A 13,971-nucleotide genomic window follows, 5' to 3' on the forward strand; every position below is an offset into this window, starting at 1 on the left:
AAATATGATGGGGTAGCTGATGGTGACTGGGAAAACTCTGTGAGGCCCCAAGGTGCCTACTTTGAGGGAGACTGAGGTATCATTGTCGTATGTACAATATTTCTTGTATCTTCTTCAATAAATGTCTTATTTTTCATAGTACATGGCTGGATACTTTCTGGGCAGACTTTTAGGATATAAAAGATTTCAATCCCTTATTTTATTTGATTCATTGCTATCCTGGGTGATACCTCTATTTGCATAAGAGTGACCTCAGAGCTGAGATTTAAAGCCAGGTTCTCTTACTCAGGTTTCTGTATTCCTTCCAGTGCAGCAGTGGTTTTCAAAATGTTTCCAGGTGTCCTAGGGTTTTCTGGAGGTGCCTCAGGAGTTGAGTTACTGGAAAGAGCTCTAGACTTTTCTCACATGTCTCAACCATAACCCCTCCACACTTAAGCTAATTTTTAACTAAAAAAAAAAAAAAGAAAAGAAAAGAAAACAAGCAAATTTATTATGGAAATTTTTAAACATATTTATAACTAGAGAGGAGGGCAATATAATGAACCCCCATTTTGTTGTAAGAATGTCCAAACCTGTACAAAACTTTCATAAGATTTTATTAGAGTTTATTTGAGCCAAATAGAGGATATTCCTAGAAGCAAGATCTCAACAGATTGAGAAAATGCCCTGGAGAATGACAGTTTTGCACTTTCTTTTAAAGTAAGGCTGGGGTTGGATTACAAAATAGTTAAGATTATGTGTCCTCTGGAGGATGTATGCCTTTGAGGGGTATTACTTCTGGTATTTCAAATACGTGGAAGAACAAGACACAGGGCTTGCTTACAGAACTTTCGCTGAAGAAGTATAGATTTGGGGCATGACGACCCACCATTACTGCCCAGTTAGGAATTTATGATCAGATCACCCTGTGAGGTTACTTTTGGTTAGATTTATTACAGAGCCCTTTTTCATGCACACGCATGTGCCGTTATGCCCCATCTACAGTTGTACACTCATGACCAGTCTTATAAATCTTGTTTCATCTTTACCCTCACACCCACTTGGGTTATTTTGAAGCAAATTCCAAACATATTTCACTTATAAATATTATAGCATATATTTCTAGAAGAACTGTATTTGAAAGCATAATCGAAATATCATTATCATGCCTAAAATTATAATAATCTCTTAATATCAACTAACCAGTATTTAAATTTCATATAATGACTCAGAAAAAAGATTTTTTCCCCTTAAAGATTTTATTTTTTACTTTTAGAGGGAGAAAGTGAGGGAGAGAAACATCAGTGTGTGAGAGATACGGGTTGCCTCTCACAAGGCCCCCAGCCGGACACCTGGTCCACAACCCAGGCACATGCCCTGACTGGGAATTGAATCGGCAACCTTTCCGTTCACAGGCTGGCACTCAGTCCATGGAGCCTCACCAGCCAGGGCAGAAAAAAGTTTTTTAAGTTGATTTTTTCATATCAATATCCAAAGAAAGTCCACACATTTGTTTGTCTACATCTTGAGTCTCTTCTAATTCATAGTTTATACCTTCTTCCTTTTTTTTTTTTTCCCTTGCAATTATATGTTGAAGAAACTGGGTCATTTGTCCTGAAGAGTTTCCCAGTTTCTGGATTTGGCTGATTATCTCTGTGGTGGCATTTAACATGTTTCTATATTATCTATATTTTTTATAAATTGGATCTAGAAGATTGATCAGATTCAGGTTCAATTTCTTTTTGAAAAGATGTTGAACCATATCTGATTCATATTCTCTCTCTCTCTCTGACTGGGCTAAGTGGCTTTATTAGAGAAAACCAAGATTACAAAGGACTTAAGAGTTGGCATTGGGGCCCTTCTTGTGAAAGGTGGGCACAACATCAACAAAATGCGATGTACTGTACCCACTGCTTGGCCTGACCAGTTGTCTTCTTTTTCTCCTGTTTGGTCACCTTGGGGGTCTGACCTCTTACTTTCCCAGCGTGGCCATGTACATTACCTCTAAGCATGCGACTGGCTACTTCCAGAGTGTCAGAGTGGTCAGGGTCTCCATCACGCACTGGACCAGGGTAACCTTATCCTCTAGGGGCGTGCCTGCCAGGAGCACAACTCAGCCTTCTGAAGCGATGCCCTCCAGTGAGGTTATATGGGCCTTGATCTGGGCTGCTGTCTCCTGGTTGGTCACCTCATGGGTATGTAGCTCCAGGACATGGACAAAAAGCTGCATGTCGGTGACTGAACCTTGGCTTCTGCCTTGATTTTCTCTCTTTTTGTATTAATTTTTTTCTTTTATTTATTCTAGAGAGAAAAGGGAGGGAGAAGGAGAGGGTGAGAAACATAGATGTGACAGAGAGACATTATTTGGTTGCTTCCTGCACATGGCTGGACAGAAGACTGAACCTGTAACCCAGGCATGTGTCTGGACTGGGAATTGAACCCATGACCTTTCAGTTTGCAGGATGATGCTTAATCAACTGAGCCACAGTGGCCACACTCTTTTTGTATTTTTAAGGTTGATGAGTGGTTCAGATATCAATCTGATCTCATTAAAATATTTCCCATCAGCTTTTTGCGTAATGATTTTTAGAAGCCATTGATTTTTATTATTTCCTTGGAGACCTAATTAGATATTTAGAATAGTAATTAGATTCGATTTGAACTACATTTGAAAAAGAGGATTACACTATTTAAAAATAAAGTTTGAAAACTATTGGACTGTAGCTTTTCTCTAAGAGCACCAATTAGGGTAGGAACCAGAAACTGTTAAGTGGGGACAGTGACTATAATGAACATGTAAGATTTTTTAAGCCTTTACTTCCTCATGGGTGTTGCTTTTGGCCTACATTCTTTCCCAACCCAACAGTTAAGCCCTTACAACACAAAGGGTCTATATTTTTTAACTTTTGAAGGTTGGATATGGATAGACTTTCTTAACCTAAAGCCCAGCCAGGCTTAGGGGAAGGGGCCTTAAAGGGTGCAGTGAGAGTTCTGCTTCAATGAACAGAGGAAGTGGTTAAGTTCCCTGGGGCCTATGCAGCCTGCAGAAGATTCTGCAGTGTGGCCTTTGGGAGCATCCAAGACTAGATACTCCCAACTGAGAATGAGAGGACCAGTCTCTTATCTTTACCCCTTAGGGGACTTCCAGGTTTGTCCAAAGGGTCTGGCTGGTTGGGTTTTAGTTGTGTCACATCTGATATCTTCCAGGCCAAGTCCTGGTTACTGTGTTTAGGCCCAACTCTTAGTAAGCTGCTAACCCCAGCACAATTTGAAGGCTCCTTGTTTTGGCTCTATTCTAACGAAGGTCCAGGGTGGTAGGAACCTCTTAGCAGTTTTGGCTGATCCATGGATGGCAATACCTTATGTTACTCACTTGAGCCAAGAAAAGAGCTGCTGTGGAGCACTTGGTGTTCTCTAGCCTTTGTGGAGGTCACAGGCAGACAGGGTAGGGGAGCAAGGCCTTAATTAGCTAGAGACTGCTGGCGCAAAGCCACTTGTCAGTGTCTTACCTCAGCTCCTCAGTTGTACTGGCTCCTTCTCCTAGTGACAGCACAAATACTTCCTCCTTTTATAGCTTTCAGGTCTCTGAGAGATCACTGTTCCATGAGTTTAAAGACATTTATGTGCAGTGTGGTTCAAGTCTGATTTTAAAAGCCAGATAAGGGAATGATGAAAATTCTTCCTGTCTGAGCGGTGCTTTTTAACCGCTCAAGCACATTTTATTTCATTTGTTCTGAACCAATAGTTCTATGAGGTGCAGATGAAACTGAAGCCCAGAAAGGAGAAGTATTTAACTAAGTATTTAACTAGTCTGGATGACCAGACTAATGCTTTTCCCACCAATATATGTAGCACAAGGGGAAAGGAGGGGGATGGTGAATAAAATTGAACAACTTTTATTTACCAGGCAATGCTAGGTACAAGGGTTATAAGAAAGTGTAAGATTTAGTAATTTCTGCCCTCATGGCACTCATAATTCGGTGATGCTCACTGCTATGATAGAGAGAATGGGGACATAAAATAGAGAGAGAGATAGGGAGCAGTGAAAGCTCAGAGGGGTCTCCTAGTATTGGAGGTAGGGGATGTTGTCAGGGAAGGCTTCCCAGAGAAGTTGATACCTTGGCTAGTCTAATGATGAAGAACAAGCTCTGGGGTCACTCATCCTGGGTCCCATCAGTGGCTAATAATACTTTGGGCAAGTTACTTAACCTCTCTGAGCCTACTTACTTGTGTATAACATGTAGGCTGTTGTGAAAACTAAGAGGAAATAATCCATGTTGAACCTTTAGCAGGTTGCCTGACACATAATAAGCTCTCATTAATTATTAACCATTTTGATTATTGTCTAACCTGTGTTTCTCCCATATTCAGCTCAAGTGGGGAGAAACGAAGTCACACTTTCTTCAGACCTCTACTCAATAAAGTGGGAGTTTAAATGATTTCAAAAATACTCCTTTCAGGCCTAAGATTCTGTCAGAGTCAAAACTGCCAAGTTACTTGTTTCCAGGAGGGTAGCTGTCAGGTAATTTTGTCTTTGGTGGTAACCCAACCTGGCCTGTGCTTCCTGAAGCCATCTGGAAATGCTACATCTGATAAAGACCTCTCTTTCCTGTTTCATTGAACTGGCTGGAAGCTGCCATGAAAGCAGAGATTACTGAATCTTTCACTTCCCTTATATCCCTTGTACCTAACATTGCATCTGCAGCTCTGTAAATATTCTTTAGAATAACAACTGTCAAGGAATATAGTATGATGATAGAAAGACACAGGCTTTTCAGTCAGATAGATTTAGATCTGAATCTAGGCTAACCTTCCCCCAAACTTATTATGATGGAGAAAGAAATGTAATTTTAGTAGTCCAAGTAGTTTAGGCATTCTCTCTTACTTTAGGGTTCTGTCCATTGTGGGGTAACTGGAATAAAACAGTACCTTTATATATTTATACAGTACACTCTTTTAAAATAGTTTGTCAGAATACCACTATCATATGAAAAGACAATAGCTGTTATTCTATACAATGCCATTGAAATCAACTTGGGAAAAGCTGGGGGAGGTGTGACGGGAAAATAGGGGGAAGGGTTTTCAGGAACAACTATAAAGGACACGTGGACAAAACCAAGGGTAGGGTGGAAGCAAGGCAGGGAGGTGGGTTTGGCTGGGGTGGGGAAGGAGTGGGGGGGTAAATGTAGACAACTGTAATTGAACAACAATAAAATAATTAAAAAAGAGAAAAGCTGTGAACCTTTAGTATGATAAGGATATATATGCAGGGCTTCCTATATTTTTTTGATCATGCATCTCCACCCCCTTCCGTCATCCCCTCCCCGCCGGAGAACACCTATTTACATTTTATAAGACATCAGTGTTCCATGGGACACAATTAGGTAAATGAGTACAAAGTGGCTCCCTACTTTTCTGTTAGTAGGTCTTGGAGAAGTAATATGGCAAGCAGTCCTTTGGCTGGAAGGTACCTCCAGGCTCCACTTTTCATAGACTGGGTTGTTGTTGCAGAAGGCTGCTGATCTTGATTAATCTACCAGTCCCTGGGTATGTCCCAGGCTTACTGATAGGAGATTTAGCTAATCATGTCTCTACAGTTGTCCTAGTCTTCTGCTTCTAGAGGGGGAGGCAAATGCCCTGCTTTGAGTGAATAACACTCAGTTCAATTGGAGAACTCTCTGTCTGTACTCTTGTTAGTTGCAGCTGGTCCAGAAGTGGGTGAGGGCATTTTCAGTCTCACTCAGTATTTTAGTCTTATGGAGTTCTGGATTCTAGTCCTCATTCTGCTTTGAGTGAAGTACTTTTGCTGTCTCAACTGTGTTTTTCTCATTTAAAGATGAAGTTGGGCTCTGGCTGGTGTAGCTTGGTGGATTGAGTGTTAGCTTGCAAACTGAAAGGTCGCTGGTTCCATTTCTGGCCAGGGCACATGCCTGAGTTGCAGGCCAGGTCCCCAGTTGGGGGCATGTGAGAGGCAACCATTTGATGTTTGTCTCCCTCTCTTTCTCCCTCCCTTCCCCTCTCTCCAAAAAAAAAAAAAGTCTTAAAAAAAAGAAAAAAAAAAGAACATCCTGACTTCGGTGGGACACCCTTTGTATCAATTGCCTCAGGGAAAAAAAAAAGAAAGGAAAAAAAAAGATAAAGTTGGGTTAGATTGATTGCATTCAGTAAATATTTATTAAACATTAATAAATATGATCCAGTCACTGTTCTATGGTAATGGGGATGTAGGGATGGAAAACTAGACATTGCTTCATGGAACTTAATCTAGTAGAGATGCTTAGATGATATGAGTGTAGAAGTGTATATTACAGATTAAGACTTTAGTAATTAAGGAAAGGCAGATACTTGTATGAGTCACTGTAGTTTGGCAGGCTTCCTGGAGATGCTGTGGCTTAATTAGTCTCTAAAGCTCTTTTTAAGGTTTCTGTAGTGCAAAATCTCAGGGAGGCATTTGGATTGTGAAAATAACCTGAGTGCAGGTAGGAGTGAGCATAGAGAATAGAATGCTCAAGATAAGCACCTGTGGGCACTCTGCTGAGAGGCTATTTCTGGGGCCACTGAAGGTAGCATTGCCAGGGAGAATTTGCAACTAAGGACAGAGGGAGGCACTGGGCAGAAGGGGATTGGTATTGTGGGTAGAGTGAGAGAATCATAAGTGATGAAGTCAGAAGTGAAAGGACTGAACTGGTGAATTGTATAATGTGAAATGGGTCAGAACAACAGTTCATATCTCAGGCTATGAATGACAGAGGGACTTGAAACCTTAATGTGTTTATATATAATTTACTAAGTTCTTACATGTGCCAGGCACTGTTCTTAGCATGTTTAATGCTAAACTTATTTAATTCTTTTAAAAATTATTTAATTCTTATTATTAGCATATTTAATTTTTATACCAATACTAAGACAGTAGTTACTATTATTTTCCTATTTTACAGGTGAGAAAACTGAGGCCCAGAGAACTTAACTTGCTCATACTCACATGGTTAATAAATGGTGGGATTCAGGCCTGGCTGATATATTTCCGGAGTCCTTGCTCTTAATCACCATGTTATTCAGTTTTAGTTAGTGAGAAGCCATCATAGATTTCTGGCTAGTGAAGCAACTTGTTGCAAGTAGCGTGGTACAGGGCACTTTCCAAAGGCGGGGAATTGAAGGCAATGAGGCTAGCTATAGGTTGTTGTAGTGATATTACCAGTTACTTTTAAAGGTGTATAAAGATCTTGAAGTTCATTTCACAAATTACTTCCTGAGATGGACCTAGCAGTTCCTGGCCCTACCTGTAATCACAGTCCATTTTAGAAATTATTTTCCTAAGAATTTTGATCTACAGAATGCTCTCCTATTCCTATTGAACAGGCTGTTCCAGTCAGAGGAGCCCTAGGAGTCAGGTCAGGAACACCCTTCTAAGGTCAGAGTCCATGCAGCATCTGGAAGCATTTGTAAGAGGGGAAGTTGAATTTATTAAGACTTCCTGTTGCCGTTAGAGTTTGTACTCCTGATTTGGGGTGGGGTGGGGAGATGTATCTCCTGTCACAATTGATAGTCTGTCTGGTTGCTCATCTTGAGAGACTGGGCAAGTGGGCAGGGGTACAGAGATGTGACAGACAAAGTCCCTGACCTTACCTTGAGCAACCCACAGATTAGTGAGTAGATAAGCACACACACAAATACTACAATAGAGGGACAAAGCAAATGTTCTGGGAGAAAATGGAAGGAGGCTCTAAATGCTTACCAAGGGAGAGTCAAGGAAGGCTTCAAAGATGTTTAAGTTAGATCTTTAACAATGACCAGAAGTGTGCTAGGCAGAGAGGATCCTGGAATGCATTCTAGGTAGCGTGAGTGTGGAAGTGCGTGACATATTCAGGGAGTGGTGAGTTGTTCCTTGTGCTGGACTGTTGGACTGCTTGGGAGGGGTCCTGAATGGTAAAGAGCTTAAATGCTATTGGAGTTGAGCTTTGCGTATGTAGATATGTGTTTAGGAGTCTTATAATGGACAGATTAAAACTAGAGGCAGGGAAGCCAGCTGAAAAACTTGCATTAGCAAATGATTAAGCTGGAACAAGGACAGTGGTCATGCGGGTTGATTTAAATTGTGTGACTGAAGGGTGAGCGAGGAAGTACTAGGTGGCTGGGTATTACTGTGACTATTAACACATGGAATACAGGCTGGAGAGCTGGTTTGAGGAGGTTAATACTGGTTTTGAGATGCCTGTGGATGACATAGTAGAAAATATTTGGTACTTGTGAGAGAAGATAAAAATTTTGGAGCTCTTGAGAGAGGTAGGAACATAGATGTAGGAATGATGACTTCTAAGTGTGAGTAGAAACCATAGAAATAGCTGAAGTCGCTTGAGTAAAATCCATAAAATGGGGAAAGAAAGGCGACTGAGAATAGAACCCAGAGGAGCTCTGGTATGTGTTGACAGTAAAGTTAGGGAAGGAATCTGAGAAGGAGAAATCAGAGAGGTAGGAGAAATACTGTCAGGGATGCCAGGAATGAGAATGAAAGTGTCTATTGCTTCACAGAACAATCAGGGTGAACTCAGAAATGAAGACTACTGAGTCATTAGTGACCTGGTGATGTCAGTATTAGTGGAGGGGTTGGTACAGAAGGTAGTCTGCTGTGGCTTAGGGAGTGAATATGAAGTGAGAACAAATATTCAGTAAATCTAGACTTCTCTTCTGAGAAATACAATGGTAAGAAAGGAAAGAGACTTTCCTAGTATTTTGAAGAGAAACCAGGGGAGGCAGGTTCAAAGATTTTGTTTTTTCAAAGTTGGGAGACAGGAGTGGTATAGGTTAAGGGAGAGAGAAATGTAGTCAGCTAGGTGCTGTGCCTTTCTGAATACTCCATATTATTGTGAAAGCCTGTGTAAACTGTGGTGCTGTGCTGAAGCTTGCAGTCACTATGAAGAGTGTGGGGTAGACAGGAGAGACTGACAATAATAATTAGTGACAGCACCATAAATTGAGTAATCTGTGTGCGTGAGGAGTTTTCTAGGTACATCTAAACTCATTGGGCACAATTCTAATGCTCATCCTAACTCCCAGAAGTCAGTATTGTCACCATTTTCCAGATGCAGAAACTGACAAGTTAAGAAACATACAGGTAGTTAGGGGTGGAGCCAAAGTTTTAGCTCAGGTCTCTATGAAACTACAAGGTTTTCTTTTTCTACTCTACAGTTCTGTCTTTTCCATTAAGAGCTCAATGTTGAGACTCTAAAAAAGGCTGTGGATGTGGGTAGGAATGGATGGCCCAGAGGAATAGAAGTAGGGTTCTGGAACTTGTCCTAGCCTGGAAAGAACGTGACAATCTCTGGGATGAAGGAGAAAGGTCTTGGTCTGGCTTTGCTCTTCCCTCTCTCTGCTTAGCCAGTTGCTTTGGTGGCTGCAGGCTTTCACTTTATTTTTCTCCATCTTTCTGTGACTTCCAACCAGGCTCCTGAGGTCCCAGCACCTGCCTATTACTGACTGTTTACCAAGCAAAAATAATCAACGTCTAAGCCTAAAGGGACTTACCATTTTTGACAAGCTGTGAGGAATTGCTGAGCTGTGGGCTGGCACTCTCTTTGGCACAGGGCACATGGGAGGCTTCTCCCTGAGAAATATTTTTATTTGAATTGAATAATTTTGGATCAGTGGCAAGAGCAAGACACTAAAAATTAGAAGACATAATTTCTAGAGTAAGTGATTGACTAGGTTACTTTGGGCAAGATACTTCCCTCTTGCATATTTACGTGGCATAAGGTAGGGACTGTGTTTTACTCATCCCTGTATTTCATGTACCTGGCAAGCATCTAGCCTGACTGGTTTCCTGAGTAAATTTATTTATGGAATAAGTTAACCTACTCACCAATTAAATGAGGGAATTGGTTCTTTTGATTTCTAAAAGTCATTCCAATTCTGAAAGTGTATTGTTCTATGAGGATTTATATGCTTTGATTATGAAATAATAAGTACTGTCATTTATTTAGCATTTACTGTTTGCCAGGCACTGTGCAAGTCTCTTTACATATTTACCTAGATGATTGTTTTTTGCATAAATTAACCCATGTATTATAGGCTAACAATGTTTCAAATTGTGGAGCTTCTACTGGTCTTCTAATTCCTTTAGTCTTCTGGTGGCTGACTTTACTGTGATGGCAGAAGTGTGTTGTATGTCCATGTACCACCAGCTACTGTTTTCATGCAGGAACCACAGTGCCAGATCCCCACAGCTTGTTTCTTCATCTTGGTTTTGCCACAGAAGGAGCAAGTGTACTTGGGGTGCTTGGCTGATTTCAATTTTCTTCATTATTCCTGAGGGAGGCCCATAATGGCTCCCATGTTTATGACGATTCTGACCTTCTTGGTGCATTTAGCCATGTTGCTGAAAACTAGGTTGGAACTCAGAGAGGTGATGTTTCTTTAATTTTAAAATTATATATGTGTCCTTTTAAAATATTATGGTCCCTTGGGCAATAGAAGACAGTACTTGTGCCTGTTTACTGTTGTGGCAATAATGTTAAACACAGTCCTGGGTGTGTAACAGATTTTTAATAAGTATTTATTGAACACATGCATGAATGGGTATCTTATCATTACAATTATCCTAATATAGGTAATGTTAGCCCCATTTTACAGATAAGAAAGTTGAGGTTCAAAGGTCATAGAACTATAAGTGGCAAAGATGGAGGATTCAAACCCTATCTAACTCTAAAATTGGTGCCTTTACCACTTAATACCACAATGCCTTCACTGATTTGATTTTTTTATTTTATTGATTATGCTATTACAGTTGTCCCATTGCTCTCCCTTCACTCCCCTCCACCCTGCACACCCCCTCCCACCCACATTTCCCCCCTTTTGTTCATGTCCATGTATCATAAGTTTTTTAGTTTCTACATTTCCCATACTATTCTTGCCCTCCCCCTGTCTATTTTCTGCATACCATCTATGCTACTTATTCTCTGTACCTTTTCCCCCCTCTCCTCCTTCCACTCCCCTGTGCTAACCCTCTATGTGATCTCCATTTCTGTGGTTCTCTTCCTGTTCTAGTTGTTTGCTTATTTGCTTTTGTTTTTGTTTTAGGTGTGGTTGTTAATAATTGTGAGTTTGCTGTCATTTTACTTATACATGTTTTTTATATTCTTTTTCTTAGATAAGTGCCTTTAACATGTCATAAAATCAGGGCTTGGTGATGATGAACTCCTTTAACTTGACCTTATCTGAGAAGCACTTTATCTGCCCTTCCATTCTAAATGAAAGCTTAGCTGGATAGAGCAATCTTGGATGTAGGTCCTTGCCTTTCGTGACTTGGAATACTTCTTTCCAGCCCCTTCTTGCCTACAAGGTCTCTTTTGAGAAATCAGCTGACAGTCTTATGGGAACTCCTTTGTAGGTAACTGTCTCCTTGTCTCTTGCTGCTTTGAGGATTCTCTCCTTCATTTTTACCTTGGCTAATGTAATTATGATGTGCCTTGGTGTGCACCTCCTTGAGTCCAACTTCTTTGGGACTCTCTGAGCTTTCTGGACTTCCCGGAAGTCTATTTCCTTTGCTGGATTGGGGAAGTTCTCCTTTATTATTTGTTCAAATAATTTTTCCACTTGTTGCTCTTCCTCTTCCCCTTCTGGTACCCCTATAATTCGGATGTTGGAACATTTAAAGATGTTCTGGAGGTTCCTAAGCCTCTCCTCATTTTTTTGAATTCTTATTTCTCTATTCTTTTTTGTTTGTTTTTTTCTTTCTTCCTTTTGGTCTACTCCATTGATTTGTGTCTTAGTTTTTTTTTCCATCACTGTTGGTTCCCTGTGCATTTTCCTTCATTTCACTTAGCATAGCCTTCATTTTTTCATCTAATTTGGAACCAAATTCAACCAATTCTGTGAGCATCGTGATCACCAGTGCTTGGAACTGTGCATCTGATAGGTTGGCTATCTCTTTGTTGCTCAGTTGTATTTGCTGCGGGGCTTTGATCTGTTCTTCCATTTGGGCCATTTTTTGGGGTGGGGGGTCCTATTGTACCTGGTACATATGAGGGGCGGAGCCTTAGATGTTCACCAGGGCATGGCAACCCAGTTGCTGGGTTGTGACGCTGTGATGTGGGGACAGGGTCTGAGAGGGAACAATGGCACTTGCTCCTCTCTACATCAGATTTCAGTCCCTTCTGCCGCTTACCCCAAGCTAACTGGGCCTTTCTGGTGCTGATTCCCAGGTGGGTGGGTTTGTGTATGTTCTAGGACCCTGTGGGTCTCTCCAACAAACTGTCCTGTGAGGCTGGGCTCCTGGCACCTCAACCCCCACAGGTGTTTTCAATTGTGTTCAGGTGTTTTGAGGCTTTATTTCCCTGAGTTGGGACCCTGGGCTGAGCGGTCTGTCTAACTCCCCAGTTTTGCCTGATTTATCTGAATGTGAATGTGGGACCGCCCAGTCAGCCAGCTGCCTTGTGCACCCTGCTCCACTTCACAATCCCCGCCTCCTTGCTGGGCCTGCCCATTGCCACCCCACACCCAGGGTCTGCCAGTCCCCGCCTGCCTGCCTGCCCAGGGTCTGCCTGCTGCCATCTTGCTTGCTTGGGGTTTGTCAGCTGCTGCCTTGTGTACCTGGTGCCACTGCTTTTTTTTTTTTTTGCTATGACCCCTCTCCTCCAAGAGCCCCGACTTGCCCCTCCTGCCGGTCTGGATGAATGTGTCTATATTAACTCCTTGGTTATTGGACTTCCATACAGTTCAATTTTCTGTCAGTTCGGGTTGTTATTTTGTTTCTAAATTGTTGTTGTCCTTCTTTTGGTTGTGCAAGGAGCCACCGTGTGTCTACCTATGCCTCCATCTTTGCTGGAAGTTATCTGATGTTTTAACTGAAAATTTGGGTAGAAAGAAGAGAGTTGAAAGATTGGGGATGGGGTTTGAGGCTGGGCACTGAAATTTAAGTGTACATGGTAAGTATACATAGTTGGCAAATATCTCTAGCACCTTACGAAAACAAAGCAGTTATAATAGCAGTTACTATTCATTGGGTACTTCATTTGTTCAGTAATAAATAAATTACATTTAATAACCACTTTTATAGTTTTAATTATCATCTGTTCATTAACAACTCTGAAATTTGTGTTTCTAACTCAAACTTCTGTGAAGTTTAGAGTTGTGTATCCAACCTCTTAATTTATATTTTGGGTGTCTAATTGGCATTTTAAATTTAACAAGTTCATACTTACATTCAACCTGTCAGCAAATCCTATTGGTTGTACCTTTGAAACACATCCAAAATTCAGACACTTTTCATAGCCTCTGCTCCTTCCGCCTAGATCTGAGCTATCATTTTCTCATTTTCTTAATCAGTTCCCCTGCTTTTGCCCTTGCCTACTTACAGTTTGTGCTGAACAGAGCAGCCAGAAATGAGCTTTCAAAACATAAATCCAGTTTTATAGCTCTTCTGGTCAGAATTGTTTAGTGGCTTCCCATTTCTCTCAGAGAAAAACCCAAAGTCCTTGGAGTGACCTGGCTTATCTTCATCTCCTCTCCATCTGCTCACCCTGCCCCATTGCTTCCTCACCCTTCTTTGAATAAGATGTGCTCTTGCCTCAAGGCCTTTGCATTTGTTTTTCTCCTAACTTTCAGTTATGGCTCATTTTCTTACTTCAGATCTTTGGGTCAAGTATCATCCTCTTAGTGGCTCCCTTTAATCATTCTATGTAAAAATAGTAACCTATTCCCCTTAGCACACCTCAAGTTGTATTTTCTACTTTTTTTTTCTTCAGAGCATTTGTCATGCTCTGACATATTTACTTGTCAGGCACTCTACCTTGTCTCCCACTCCCTCTTAGTTCTGTAAGAGGAGTGATTTTTATTCACTGTTGAATCCTCATTGCCTAAAATACTGACTGACACATAGCATGTGCTTAGTAAATATTTGTTGAATGAAATATTTTGGGCCAGGTCACTGCTAGATTTTACACACACACACACACACACACAAATTATATAATATATATATTTATTTTTTACTTTTCT

At 41.0% G+C, this 13,971-nt stretch overlaps 1 protein-coding gene and 1 pseudogene across 6 annotated transcripts in view; one reads left to right on the forward strand and one right to left on the reverse strand.

Moving 5' to 3' along the window:
• STIM1 (stromal interaction molecule 1) overlaps positions 1 to 13,971 on the forward strand; it is a 183,025-nt gene that overhangs the window by 42,187 nt on the left and 126,867 nt on the right. The window lies entirely within an intron of this gene.
• On the reverse strand, positions 1,769 to 2,303 carry LOC114499698 (annotated as a pseudogene).

The sequence above is a fragment of the Phyllostomus discolor genome, chromosome 6, assembly GCF_004126475.2.
Source record: "Phyllostomus discolor isolate MPI-MPIP mPhyDis1 chromosome 6, mPhyDis1.pri.v3, whole genome shotgun sequence".
Taxonomy (NCBI): domain Eukaryota; kingdom Metazoa; phylum Chordata; class Mammalia; order Chiroptera; family Phyllostomidae; genus Phyllostomus; species Phyllostomus discolor.